Below are 14,801 nucleotides of genomic sequence, written 5' to 3'. Positions count from 1 at the left end.
GTCCATTTCACCAGCTTCTAACCCCCTCTAACCTCTCATCTCCCCTCCAGGCAGGAGATGACAACATAGTCTCAAGTGTCCACCTAATCCAAGAAGGTCACTCCTCACCAGCATTCCTCTCCATATCATTGTCCTGTCCAATCCCTGTCTAAAGAGTTGGATTTGGGAATGGTTCCTGTCCTGGGCCAACAGAAAGTCCGGGGACCATGACCTCCGGTGTCCTTCAGTCAGGCCATTAAGTCTGGTCTTTATACAAGAATTTGGGGTCTGCATCCTACTGCTCTCCTGCTCCCTTAGGGGTTCTCTGCTGTGTTCCCTGTCAGGGCAGTCATCAGTTGTAGCCGGGCACCATCTAGTTCTTCTGATCTCAGGCTGATGTAGTCTCTGGTTTATGTGGCCCTTTCTGTCTCTTGGGCTCTTAATTACTTTGTGTCCTTGGTGTTCTTCATTCTCCTCTGGTCCAGGTGGGTTGAGACCAATTGATGCATCTTAGATGGCCGCTTGCTAGCGTTTAAGACCCCAGACACCTCTCTCCAAGGTGGGATGCAGGATGTTTTCTTAATAGATTTTATTATGCCAATTGACTTAGATGTCCCCTGAAACCACGGTCCCCAAGCCCTGCCCCTGCTACACTGGCCTTCGAAGAATTCAGTTTAATCAGGAAACTTCTTTGCTTTCGGTTTAGTCCAGTTGTTCTGACCTCTCCTGTATTGTGTGTCTTTTCCGTCACCTAAAGTAGTTCTTATCTACTATCTAATTAGTGAATACCCATCTCCCTCCCTCCCCCTTCTCGTAACTATCAAAGACTCTTTTCTGTTTAAACTATTTCTCAAGTTCTAATAATAGTGGTCTTATACAATATTCGTCCTTTTGCAACTGACTAATTTCACTCAGCATAATGCCTACCAGATTCCTCTATGTCATGAAATGTTTCACAGATTAATCACTGTTCTTATCGATGTGTAGTATTCCATTGTGTGAATATACCATAATTTATTAATCCATTCATCCATTGATGGGCACCTTGGTTGCTTCCAACTTTTTGTTATTGTAAACAGTGCTGCAATGAACATGGGTATGCATATATCTGTTTGTATAAAGGTTCTTATTTCTCTAGGACATATTCCAAGGAGTGGGACCGCTGGATTGTATGGTACTTCTATTTCTAGTTTTTTAAGGAAGTGCTAAATCAATTTCCAAAGTGGTTGTACCATTTTACATTCCCACCAGCAGTATATAAGTGTTCCAGTCTCTCCACAACCTCTCCAACATTTATTATTTTCTGTTTTTTGGATTAATGCCAGCCTTGTTGGAGTGAGATGGAATCTCATTGTAGTTTTGATTTCCATTTGTCTAATGGCTAATGATCGTGGGCATTTCCTCATGTATCTGTTAGCTACCTGAATGTCTTCTTTAGTGAAGTGTGTGTTCATATCTTTTGCTCATTTATTAATTCGATTATTTGTCTTTTTGCAGTTGAGTTTTTGCAGTAGCATGTAGATTTTACAGATCAGATGCTGATTGGAAATGTCACAGCTAAAAACTTTTTCCTAGTCTGTAGGTAATCTTTTTACTCTTTTGGTGAAGTTTTTGGATGCGCATAGGTGTTTGATTTTTAGGAGCTCCCAGTTATCCAGTTTCTATTCTGCATGGTTAGTAATGTTTTGTACACTGTTTACGCCATGTATTAGGGATCCTAACATTGTCCCTATTTTTTCTTGCATGATCTTTATTGTCTTATATTTTATATTTAGGTTTTTGATCCATTTTGAGCTCTTTTTTGTGCATGGTATGAGGTGTGGGTCTTGTTTCATTTTTTTGCAGATGGAAATCCAGTTATGCCAGCACCATTTGTTAAAAAGACTGTCTTTTCCCCAATTAACTGACGCTGGGCCTTTGTCAAATATCAGCTGCTCATATGTGGATGGATTTATGTCTAGGTTCTCAATTCTGTTCCATTGGTCTATGTGCCTGTTGTTGTACCAGTACCAGGCTGTTTTGACTACTGTGGCAGTATAATAGGTTCTAAAATCAGGTAGATTGAGGCCTCCCACTTTGTTCTTCTTTTTCAGTAATGCTTTACTTATCTGGGGCCTCTTTCCCTTCCATATGAAATTGGTGATTTGTTTCCCCATTTCATTAAAAAAACGTCGTTGGAATTTGGATTGTAATTGCATTAAATCTATAGATCGGTTTTGGTAGAATAGAGATTTTAATAATGTTAAGTCTTCCTATCCGCAAGCAAGGTACGTTTTCCAACTTATGAAGGCCTTTTGTGGTTTCTTGAAGAAGTGTTTTGTAGTTTTCTTTGTATAAGTCTTTTACATCTCTGGTAAGATTTATTCTTAAGTATTTTATCTTCTTCGGGGCTACTGTAAATGCTATTGATTTGATGATTTCCTCTTCAATGTAGAGGAATCCAAGTGATTTTTGTATGTTTATCTTGTATCCTGATACTTTGCTGAACTCTTCTATTAGTTTCTGTAGTTTTCTTGAGGATTCCTTAGGGTTTTCTGTGTATAAGATCATGTCATCTGCAAATAGAGATACTTTTGCTTCTGACTTGCCAATCTGGATGTGCTTTATTTCTTTATCTAGCTTAATTGCTCTGGCTAGGACCTCCAGCACAATGTTGAATAAGAGTGGTGATAAACGGCATCCTTGTCCCGTTCCTGATCTCAAAGGGAATGCTTTCAGACTCTCTCCATTTAGAATGATGTTGGCTGTGGGCTTTGTATAAATGCTCTTTACTATGTTGTGGAGTTTTCCTTCTATTCCTATTTTGCTGAGAGTTTTTATTATGAATGGGTGTTGAACTTTGTCAAATGCCTTTTCTGCATCAATTGATAAAATCGTGGGATTCTTGTCTTTTGTTTTATTGATATGATGGATTGCATTAATTGTTTTTCTAATGTTGAACTATCCCTGCATACCTGGTATGAATCCTACTTAGTCATGGTGAGTTATTTGATCTGTTGTTGAATTCTATTGGCTAGAATTTTGATGAGGATTTTTGCGTCTAAGTTCACGAAGGATATAGGTCTGCAATTTTCTTTTTTTGTGGTGTCTTTTTTTTTTTTTACCTGGTTTTGGTATCAGGGATATGGTGGCTTCATAAAATGAGTTTGGGAGTATTCTGTCCTTTTCTTTGCTCTGAAATACCTTAGGAGTAGTGCTGTTAACTCTTCTCTGAAAGTTTGATCAAACACTGCAGTGAAGCCGTCCGGGTGAGGGCTTTTTTTTTGTTGGGAGTTTTTTGATTATCTTTGCAATCCCTTCTTTTGTTATGCGTCTATTTAGTTGTTCTACCTCTGTGTTAGTTTAGGAAGGTAGTGTGTTTCTAGGAATTCATCCATTTCTTCCAGGTTTTCAAATTTGTTAGAGTACAATTTTTCATGGTGATCTGATACGATTCATTTCATTTCAGTTGTGTCTGTTGTAATATCACCCATCTCGTTTCTTATTTGAGTTGTTTGCTTCCTTTCCTGTTTTTCTTTTGTCACTTTGGCCAGTGGTTTATCAATTTTGTTGATTTTTTCAAAGAACCAGCTTTTGATCTTGTTCATTCTTCAAATTGTTTTTCTGTTTTCTTTTTCATTTAGTTCTGTTCTAATTTTTATTATTTGTTTTCTTTTGGTGCCTGACGGTTTCTTTTGTTGCACTCTTGTATTTGTTCAAGCTGTAGGGATAATTCTTTGATTTTGGCCCTTTCTTCTTGTTGTATGTGTGTATTGATTGATATAAATTGACCTCTGAGCACTGCTTCAGCTATGTCCCAAAGGATCAGATAGGAAGTGTTTTCATTCTCATTGGATTCTATGAATTTCTTTATTCCATCCTTAATGTCTTCTATAATCCAGTGTTTTTTGAGCAGTGTATTGTTCAGTTTCCAAGTGTTTGATTTCTTTTCCTTGCTTTTTCTGTTATTGATTTCCACATTTATGGCCTTATGGTCAGAGAAGTTGCTTTGTAATATTTCAATGTTTTGGATTCTGCTAAGGCTTGCTTTATGACCTAACATGTGGTCTATTCTAGAGAATGTTCCATGTGTGCTGGAAAAGAAAGTATACTTGGCTGCTGTTCAGTGGAGTGTTCTGTATATATCTATGAGGTCAAGTTGGTTTGTTGTGGCATTTAGATCTTCCATGTCTTTCCTGTGCTTCTTTCTGAATATACTCTCCATCAGAAGTGTTGTGTTGAACTCTCCTACTATTATTGTGGAGCTGTCTATCTCACTGTTCAATGTTGATAGAGTTTGCTTTATGTATCTTGCAGCCCTATCATTGGGTGCATAAATATTTAATATGCTTATATCTTCTTGGTATATTTTCCCTTTAATCATTATATAATGTCCTTCGTTATCCTTTAAAATGAATTTAACTTTAAAACTTATTTTGTCAGAAATTAATATTGCTTACTCCTGCTATTTTTCAAGTATTGTTTGCTTGATATGTTTTTATCCCATCCTTTGAGTTTTAGTTTGTTTGTGTCTCTAAGTTTAAGGTGTGTCTCTTGTAGGGAGCATATAGATGGATCGTGTTTTTTAATCCATTCTGCCACTGTCTGTCTTTTTATTAGTGCATTTAGTCCACTTACATTCAGTGTAATTATGGATAACTATGAATTTTTTTTTTATGAATTTAGTGCTATTATTTTGATGTCTTCTTTTGTGTGTTGTTGACTGGTTCTTTTTCCCACTTAACTTTTATGTGCTGAGTAGATTGTCTTTATGTATTGTCCATTCCTCTTTCTCATTGTTGTTGATTTTGTTTCTGCTGAGTCTCTAATTTTTTCTCGTATTTTATTTTGATGTGTAGGATAGTTTGTCTCCTTTGTGGTTACCTTATTATTTACCCCTATTTTTCTGAATTTAAACTAACTTTTATTTCTTTGTATCACCTTGTCTTCCTCTCCATATGGAAGATCTATGACTACATTTCTTAAAAAAAAAAAAATAGTCCCCTTTTATTGTCTTAATGTTGTCTTCTTTTACGTAATAACATCGCTGTTTCCCTGCTTTGAGTGTTGTTTTATCTTGATTTATTTTTGTGATTTCCCTGTCTGGGTTGACTTCTGATTGCTCTGCCCAGTGTTCTAGTATTAGGTTGATATCTGATATTATTGATTTTCTAACCAAAGAACTCCCTTTAGTATCTCTTGTAGTTTCTTTCAGTTTGGTTTTTAGAAATTCCCTAAACTTCTGTTTATCTGGAACTGTCCTTATTTCCCTTCATATTTGAAAGACAGTTTCACCAGATATAAGATTCTTGGCTGGCAATTTTTTTTCCTTCATTTTTTTATATAAGTCATCCCATTGCCTTCTTGCCTGCATGGTTTCTTCCAAGTAGTCCGAGCTTATTCTTATTGGCTCTCCTTTGTAGATGACTTTTCATTTATTCCTAGCTGCTCTTAAAATTCTCTTTAACTTTGGTTTTGGCAAGATTGGTTATAATATATCCTGGTGACTTTCTTTGAAAATCTCCCTTATGTGGAGTTTGATGAGCATCTTGGATAGATATCTTCTCATCTTTCATGATATCAGGGAAGTTTTCTGCTAACAAATCATCAATTCTCTCTGTATTTTCTGTTATCCCTCCCTGTTCTGGTACTCCAATTACTCATAGGTTATTGCTCTTGATAGAGTCCCACATGATTCTTAGGGTTTCTTCATTTTTCTAAATTCTTTTATCTGATTTTTCTGCAGATATATTAGTGCCAAGTGCTTTATCCTCAAGTTCAGAAATTCTGCCTTCTACTTGCTCAATTCTGCTCCTCTGACTTTCTATTGAGTTGTCTACTTCTGTTATTTTACTGTTAATCTTCTGAATTTCTGATTGCTCTCTATGGAATTTTTTCAGTTTATTAAATATTTCATTATGTTCCTGAATAATCTTTTTAATTTCTTCAACTGCTTTATCTATGTGTTCCTTGGCTTGTTCTGCATATTGCCTCATTTCGTTCCTGATGTCCTGATGGGTTCTGTATATTATTCTTTTGTATTCTGCCTCTGGGAATTCCAGGAATGGACTTTCATCTAGAAGATCCCTGGATTCTTTGTTTTGAGAGCTTGTTGAGGTGATCATGGTCTGTTTCTTTATGTGACTTGATATTGACTGTTGTCTCCGAGTCATCTATAAGTTGTTGTATTAGTTTATTTTATGTTTGCTTACTGTGTTGTAGCTTCTTACTTTGTTTTGTTTTGATGTGCCCAAATGGGTTGCTTGAGTGAGCTACCTTGATTAATTTCACCTTTAGAGCTCTGACTTCCTGTCATCAGATGGCTAGAGCTGTTATCGGGTATATCAGTCTAGGAGTCCATTCAGTTTTCTTGTATGAATTCTGCTCAGGTGTCCAGGTAGCTGATCATCAAGTGTGGTACAGGCTCTGTTCTATAGTCTTAGAGGGGCAGCGTTGATTGGTGTAGGTACAGGTATCTGGTTGCAGCAGGGGTTCACAGTCTGAACAATGCAGGAGGCTGAGAATCGCCCCCCCCCGTGTGTCTCTGCGGAAAGTGTGTTCCTGTTCCGTAGATCGTACAGGTGGGTGGGTTTTGCAGATGGCCCATGGGCACCCAATGTTTTTGGTTGTAAGGACTAGGAGTTACCAGTTATCCTTGGACCCCTGTCGCAGGTGGCTGGTTGACCTGAGTGGAGCCACCAGTGCATAGGCCCCTGATGTGGGTAGGTGAGGACCTTGTTTAATAGGCAAAGCAATGTCAAATATCAAACACCCGTCTCTCTGCCACACAGCTGAAACAGTTGCAGTCTGCCAACGAGGACTTATTCTCTTGAAATAGGCCCACACAGGTCCATGCAGAGGGGAAGTGTACTCAAAGTCCATGGACCATTTATGTGTGGACAGGAGCAGTTTCTTTCCCGAGCTCCCCCAGTTAGTGGAGCTGGCAAATTATCTTTTCCCCCAATTGCAAATTTATTACTTCTCCAAGGGCAGGAGGATGGCTCTAGATGCTCAACAGGGCCTATCTCTGGCCCAGCGAAATCAGCCGCTGAAGCTGGCTTGGGGGTGGGGGGGGCACGGTAAAATATATGCAAGTACTTTGCTTTTCCCAAGAGCACCGTTCTTCTCTGGTTCCGGAGGTGTGCATAGGCTGTGTGGCTGGCAGCTTCTCCATGGGGAAACTTGGGCCGAATGCTAGTACCAGCCCACCACAGCTGCTTCCGTGAATGATGCCTGAGAGCTCCCCACGATTCAGGCTCTGTAACTTCTCTCCACTTCTGAACCATCTCTTCTACCCCCTGCCCCTCAGTTCGTTTTCTAAGCTTGCCTCTGGTGTTCAGGGCTCCTAGCCTGTCATAAATATATATGTTTCACTTGTTTTTTCAGGTGTTTGTTGCAAGAGGGCTAGCTGGAAGCGTCTGTCTATTCTGCCATCTTGGGTCTGCCTCCATGGCCTGCCTTTTTATGTGATTTGATTCTGACTGTTGTCTCCGAGCCATCAATAAGTTATCGTATTTATATGTTTTATGTTTCCTTACTGTGTCCTAGCTCCTTGTTTTGTTTCGATATGGCCACATAGGCTTCTTTTGTGAGCTAGTTTGATTATTGGCACCTTTGAAGCTCTAACGTTCTGTCCTCAGGTAGTTAGAGCTCTTACTAGGTTTATAAGCCCAGGAGTCTGTTTACTTTTCTTTTATGGATTCAGCTCAGGTGTCCAGGCAGTCAGTCGGTCACCAAGAGTGTGGTGAAGGCTCTCACCTACAGTCTTAGACAAGCAGCAGTGTTTGGTGTAGGCACAGGTATCTGGCTGCATTAGGGGTCATGCTCTGATCAAGGCTGGGCACTGAGTACTGCCCCGAGTGTCGGCGAGGAAAGCATGTCCTTGTTCCCTAGGGCACCTATGTGGATGGGTTTTGCAGCTGGACTGTGGGCACCCAGTGATGTGGGCTGTAAGGACTAGGAGGCACCATGTATCCTTGGACCCCTGTTCAGGGTGGCTAGGTGGCATGGGTGAAGCCACCAGTCCTCAGTCCCCTGATGTGGGTAGGTGAGGACCCTGCTTAATAGGTAGAGCAGTGTCAAATGTCATGAACTTCCCTCTCTACCATATAGCTGAAACAGTTGAAGCTAGTCTTCAGGTATATACCCTGTTGTACTGTGCTAATGAGGGTCTAAACTGCTGAAATGGGCCTACACATGTCTATGCAGGGGTGAAAGGCATTCAAAGTCCATGAACCACTTATGCCTGTGCCTAGGGAAAGGAATCGTTTCTACCCTGAGTTCCAAGCTTAGGGGAGCTGGCAGATTATTTTTCCCCCATTTGTCAATTTGTTCCTTCTCCAAGGCCGGGAGCATGGCTCAGGGTACACAACAGGTCCTGTTTCCAGCCCAGGGAAAGGAGCTATCACTGAAGCCAGCTTGGGACCCGGTGGAGAGCAGCGAGGGGTCAGTTAAATGCAAGAGAGTGTTTTCATAGGGTTGTTTTTTGTTTCATCTGGTAGATTAGATGCAAGTACTTATCCTTCACCAAGAACACCACTTTTCACTGATTCTGGAGGCGTGATTGAACTCTCCACCACTCGGTCTCTCCCAATGTGGAAAATGCATCCCGAATGCCGCTGCTTGTGTCACTGTACTTGCACCAACAGATCTGGCCTGTGGGGTGCTGGTTCCCATCAGATCAGATCTGGCAACCCCTCGCTGCTTCTGAATGGCCTCTCCATCCCCCTGCTGCTCAGCCTGATTTCTCAACTTTGCCTTTGATGTTCAGGGCTCCTAGATTGTCATATATAATCAATTCACTTGTTTCTTTGGGTCTTTGTTGTAAGAGGGGTCACCAGAAGTGTCTGATTACTCCACCATCTTGGCTCCCCTGGGGACTCCTTTTTTAAAATTATAATAAATAACACTGAAGTTCTCACACTGAAGGGTAGCTGATAACTGTGAATTGTGGAAAGGAGACATTGGGCAAGTAATTTATCCTTGGTGGCACTGCGATTAAGTGCTCGACTGCTAACCAAAAATTTGGTGGTTCAAATCCACCAGTGGCTCTGTGGGATGAAGATGTGTTAATCTGCTTCTGTAAAGATTATAGCCTTGGGAACCTTACAGGGCAGTTCTACTCTGTCCTACAGGGTCATTATGAGTCAAAATCCACTGGTCAGCAACGGGTTATACATAACAAAACATTTGTGCTTTCACTCATTTTTATATGTACAATTCAGTAACATTAATTACATTCACCATGTGCAACCATCACCACTATCCATTTCCAATTTTTTTAACCACTGTTAACAGAAACTCAGTACCTGTCCTAGTCTGGGTTCTCTAGAGGAGCAAAACTAGTGAAATTTATATACAGATATATATAGAGAGATCTACTTCAAGGAAATGGCTCATGAAACTGTGAGGAAATAGCTCACTCAATCCATGGGTCCGATGACAGGCTGACAGGCTGATAGCCTCCACTGGCTAAGGTGGTTGCAGGGGCTGGTGAATCCGAAATCTGCAGGCCAGGCAACAGGCTGGAGGCCCCTGCTGGCTTACATTCCAAGAACCCGGTTCAGATGCCAAGAAGGCTGCAGGGTTGGAAAAAGAGTGAGTTTTTTTTTCATGGATGCAGGCCACACCTCCAAGGAAACTCCTTTTCCAACTGATTGCTGTTCACATCAGATCACAAAAAGGGAAGTGATACAAAGTATCTGCCAAACCTCTCAGAATTATAGCCTAGCCAAGTTGACACCCCAGTACCCCTGAGCAATGATCCCCATTTCCCCACCCTGCCCTGTCTTGGTAACCACTAATAAACTTTGGTCTCTATGTGTTTACCAATTTTAGATATTTCACATAAGTGAGAATATACAATATTTGCCCTTTTGTGTCTGACTTACTTCATTTTCATTCAGCATAATATTTTCAAGGTTCATCCATACAGTAGCATTTATCAGAAATTCACTTCACTTTATGGCTGAATAGTATTCCTTTGAATGGGCGTACTACATTTTGTTTATCCATTCGTACGTTGATGGGACACTTGGGTTGTATCCACTTTTGGGGTACTGTGAATAATGTTGCAATGAACATTGGTGAACAAGCCTCTGAGTTCTTGCTTTTACATTTTTGGGGTATATTCCTAGGAATGGCAAATACCTAAGAGCTAAGCTGGCTGGCACATTGACTGTAGCCTTGTGAAACCTGAAGCAGAGAAAGCCTCAAGGCCTCCTGTGCTTCAGACCTACACAACTATGGGGTAATAAATTTGCATTGTTTTAAGCTGCTAAATTTGTGAGAATTTGTGTGGCCACAATAGAAAACTAACAATGGTGTTATGGGAATTTAGAGGAAGGAAAGATGACCCAATGGAAGTAGCATTTGAAGTGGGCCTTATGGTTGGAGGTAGTAATGGTGGTGGGTCAGTCCATGCAGAGAGAAAAACATGAGGAAAAGAATGTAGGAAATCATGGGACATGTGGAAGGAATACTTGACTAATACACTTTGCTCAAGTAAAGGAGAGTTGTATGAAGTAAGGCTGGAAAGCTGGGATGGTACCAGATCATGAAGAGCCTCAACTTCCTGAAACAAAATAATTTGAGTTTTATTCTGAAGGCAGTAGAATACCATGGAAGGTTTCTGAGCAAAGAAATTACATGATTCAATTTACAGTTTGGGTCCATGAATCTGTCATGGGTATGAAAGATCTGTATTTGCCTATTTTGAAGACATTGTCCATTTTGTTATCCTGTGTTTCTCTTATAGAATGACTTTGGGATAAATTATTCCTTGAATTTGGTGCTAAGAAAAAGTTTATCTCTGCAGATGAACCTGTACACTTTCATTTTTCAGATAATGTGAATTATACATTTCAACTACTTTCTCTTCTTACCTCAGATGTCAGGAGTATCCTTTAAACACTCATACAAAAAAAATAACTCATACCAAGTGAAGCAACATCTTTAAAGTACTGGAAAAAACTCTCAAGGTAGAATTCTATATCCAACGAAAATATCTTTCAAAACAGAAGATGAAATAAAGACATTCTCAGACATAAACAAGCTGAAAGAATCCCTCACCAGTAGACTTGCATTATAAGAAATATTAAAGAAAATCCTTTGAGCAGAAATAAAATGACACCAGATGGAAATATGGATCTAAACAAAGGAATGAAGAGTACCAGAAATAGTAGCTACAAAGATTAATATATAATATTCTTTCTTATTATTTATATCTTTTTAAAATAAAATGTACTGTTTAAACAAAAATAATAACAATGTATGTGGTGTTTATAACATACGTGTAAGTAAAATAGGCCTACCCTTGTCGGCACAAATGATTAAGCACTGGGCTACTAACTCAAAGGTTGGTGGTTCAAACCCACCCAGAGGTGCCTCAGAAGACAGGTCTGATGATCTGCTCCCAAAAAGTCACAGCCTTGAAAACTCTATTGAGCAGTTCTACACTGTACACATTGGGTCACCATGAGTAGGAATTGACTAGATGGCAACTAACGACAACATAAGTAAAATATATTATAACAATAGAACAAAGGTTGGAGTGAAGAAATGAAAGTATATATGTCTGCGAAGTTCTTAAACTATATAAAAGATGCATACTGTAATGCTAAACCAACTACTAAAATAACAAAGCAAAAAAGTGTGGCTAATAAGCCAAGAATAGAAATAAAACAGAATCACAAATAATACTCAATTAATCCTAAAGAAGGTAGAAGAAAAAATTAACAAAGAACAGATGTAGAAGAACAAAAAATTGCAAGACAACAAAATTAAACTCAACCAAATGAATAATTACATTATATGTAAATGATCTAAATACCTCAATTAAAAGGCAAGATCGCTAAATTGAATTAAAAAAGCAAGGCCTGACTATGCCGTGTACAAAAACTGCACTTTTAATATAAAGATGCAAATAGGATAAAAGTAAAAAAGATGGGAAAAATATATACCATGCTAGCACTAATAGAAAGAAAGCAGGAATGGCTATATTAATATCAGGAAACATATGTTTCAGAGAAGAGAATTATTACTAAGGTAAAGATGGTTATATCATTTTGATAAAGGGGTCAATGCATCAAGATGATATGAGAACACTAAACATATATGCATCTAATAACAGCTTCAAAACACATAAAGCAAAAACAGATAAAACTGCAAGGAGAAATTAGAAAATCCACAATTGTAGTCATATATTTGAATACTTCTCTTTCAATAATTGATAGAACAAATAGACAGAAGATCAGTAAGATTAAAGAAGACTAGAACAACACTAGCAATGACATTGATTTAAATGTCATTTATAGAATACTCCAACTACAGAAGATTACCTATTCTTCTCAAGTGAACACGGAACATTTACAAAAATAGAGGATTTTCTGGATGATAATACAAGTTTCAATAAACCTAGAAATATTTGAGTCGTACACAGTATGTCACCTGACTAGGATGAAATTAAATTAGAAATAGTAACAGAACTATGTCTGGAAAATCCCTAAACATCTGGAAAATAATAATACATTTTTAAATAACCCATGTATCAAAGAACAAATTAAAAGGAGAATTAGAAATTACTTTGAACTGAATGAAAATTAAAACACAGTGTATCAAAATCTGTGGGATTCCACTAAAGCAGTACTTACGGGAAAACTTATTTCACTAAAAGAAGGAAAGTCTCAAATCTATGACCTCGGATTCTACCTTAACAAACAGGAAAAGGGGGGGAAATTAAAGCAAAGTTAGCAAAAGATAGGAAATAATAAAGATCAGCATATCGATCGATGAAACTGAAAAACAAAGAAAATGAATTCAATCAAAAACTGGTTCTTTAAGAAAAAAAAACCATTGCCGTGGAGTTAAGAAGATAAGTAAAATTGATAAATATCTAGCCAGACTGATCAAGAAAAAAAGAGAGAAGGCAGAAATTATAAATATCAGTAATGAGAGAAATGACATCACTGCAGATACTACAGATATTAAAATGATAATAAGGATATATTATGAACAATTTTACATCAATAAATTTGACAGGTGTGATGAAATAAGCAAATTTCTTGAAACACACGAACTATCAAAGCTCATCCAAGGATAAACAGATAACCTAAATAGCCCTACATGTATAAAATAAATTGAATTTGTAGTTTAAATCTTCGCACACACACACACACACACACACACACAAACTCCAGGCTAAGACGGCTTCACTTATGAATTATATTAAATATTTCAGAAAGAAATAATACCAATTACACACAAACTCTTCTAGAAAGTTGAAGAGAAAGAAATAGTTCTCAACTCATTCTATTAGGCCAGCATTACCCTGATTCCAAAACCAAAAGCATTACAAGAAAAGAAAACCACAGACCAATATCCCTCATGAACATAGAAGCAAAAATTACTTACTAAACTTTAGCAAAGTGAATCCAGCAATATATCAAAAGGACAATGTATCATGACCAAGTGGGATTTATTCCAGAATGCTACGTTGGTTTGAAATCAGAAAATCAGTCAATGTAATTCATGATATTAAAAACACAAAAAGAAGGACTATATGATCATTGCAATGTTGTTGTTGTTAGGTGCCATCGAGTCGGTTCTGACTCATAGTGACCCTATGCACAACAGAACGAAACACTGCCCGGTCCTGTGCCATCCTTACAGTCGTTGTTATGCTTGAGTTCATCGTTACAGCCACTGTGTCATTCCACCTCGTTGAGGGTCTTTCTCTTTTCCGCTGACCCTGTACTCTGCCAAGCATGATGTCCTTCTCCAGGGACTGATCCCTCCTGACAACATGTCCAAAGTATGTAAGACGCAGTCTTGCCATCCTTGCTTCTAAGGAGCATTCTGGTTGTACTTCTTCCAAGACAGATCTGTTCGTTCTTTTGGCAGTCCATGGTATAGTCAATATTCTTTGCCAACACCACAATTCAAAGGTGTCAATTCTTCTTCGGCCTTCCTTCTTCATTGTCCAGCTTTCACGTGCATATGATGCAATTGAAAATACCATGGCTTGGGTCAGGCGCACCTTAGTCTTCAGGGTGACATCTTTGCTCTTCAACACTTTAAGGCGGTCCTTTGCAGCAGATTTACCCGATGCAATGTGTCTTTTGATTTCTTTTTTTTTTTGTTAACTTTTATTGAGCTTCAAGTGAACGTTTACAAATCAAGTCAGACTGTCACATATAAGTTTATATACATCTTACTCCGTGCTCCCACTTGCTCTCCCCCTAATGAGTCAGCCCTTCCAGTCTCTCCTTTTGTGACAATTTTGCCAGCTTCCAACTCTCTCTATCCTCCCACCCCCCCTCCAGACAGGAGATGCCAACACAGTCTCAAGTGACCACTTGATATAATTAGCTCACTCTTCATCAGCATCTCTCACCTACCTACTGTCCAGCCCCTTTCATGTCTGATGAGTTGTCTTCGGGGATGGTTCCTGTCCTGTGCCAACAGAAGGCTTGGGGACCATGACCGCCGGGATTCCTCTAGTCTCAGTCAGACCATTAAGTATGGTCTTTTTATGTGAATTTGGGGTCTGCATCCCACTGATCTCCTGCTCCCTCAGGGGTTCTCTGTTGCGCTCCCTGTCAGGGTCTTTTGATTTCTTGATTGCTGCTTCCATGGCTGTTGATTGTGGATCCAAGTAAAATGAAATCCTTGACAATTTCAATCTTTTCTCCGTTTATCATGATGTTGCTCATTGGTCCAGTTGTGAGGATTTTTGTTTTCTTTATGTTGAGGTGCAATCCATACCGAAGGCTGTGGTCTTTGATCTTAATTAGTGTTTCAAGTCCTCTATACTTTCAGCAAGCAAGGTTGGGTCATCTGCACAA

The sequence above is a fragment of the Loxodonta africana genome, chromosome X, assembly GCF_030014295.1.
Source record: "Loxodonta africana isolate mLoxAfr1 chromosome X, mLoxAfr1.hap2, whole genome shotgun sequence".
Lineage (NCBI taxonomy): Eukaryota > Metazoa > Chordata > Mammalia > Proboscidea > Elephantidae > Loxodonta > Loxodonta africana.
Note: the sequence above shows the minus strand (reverse complement) of the source record.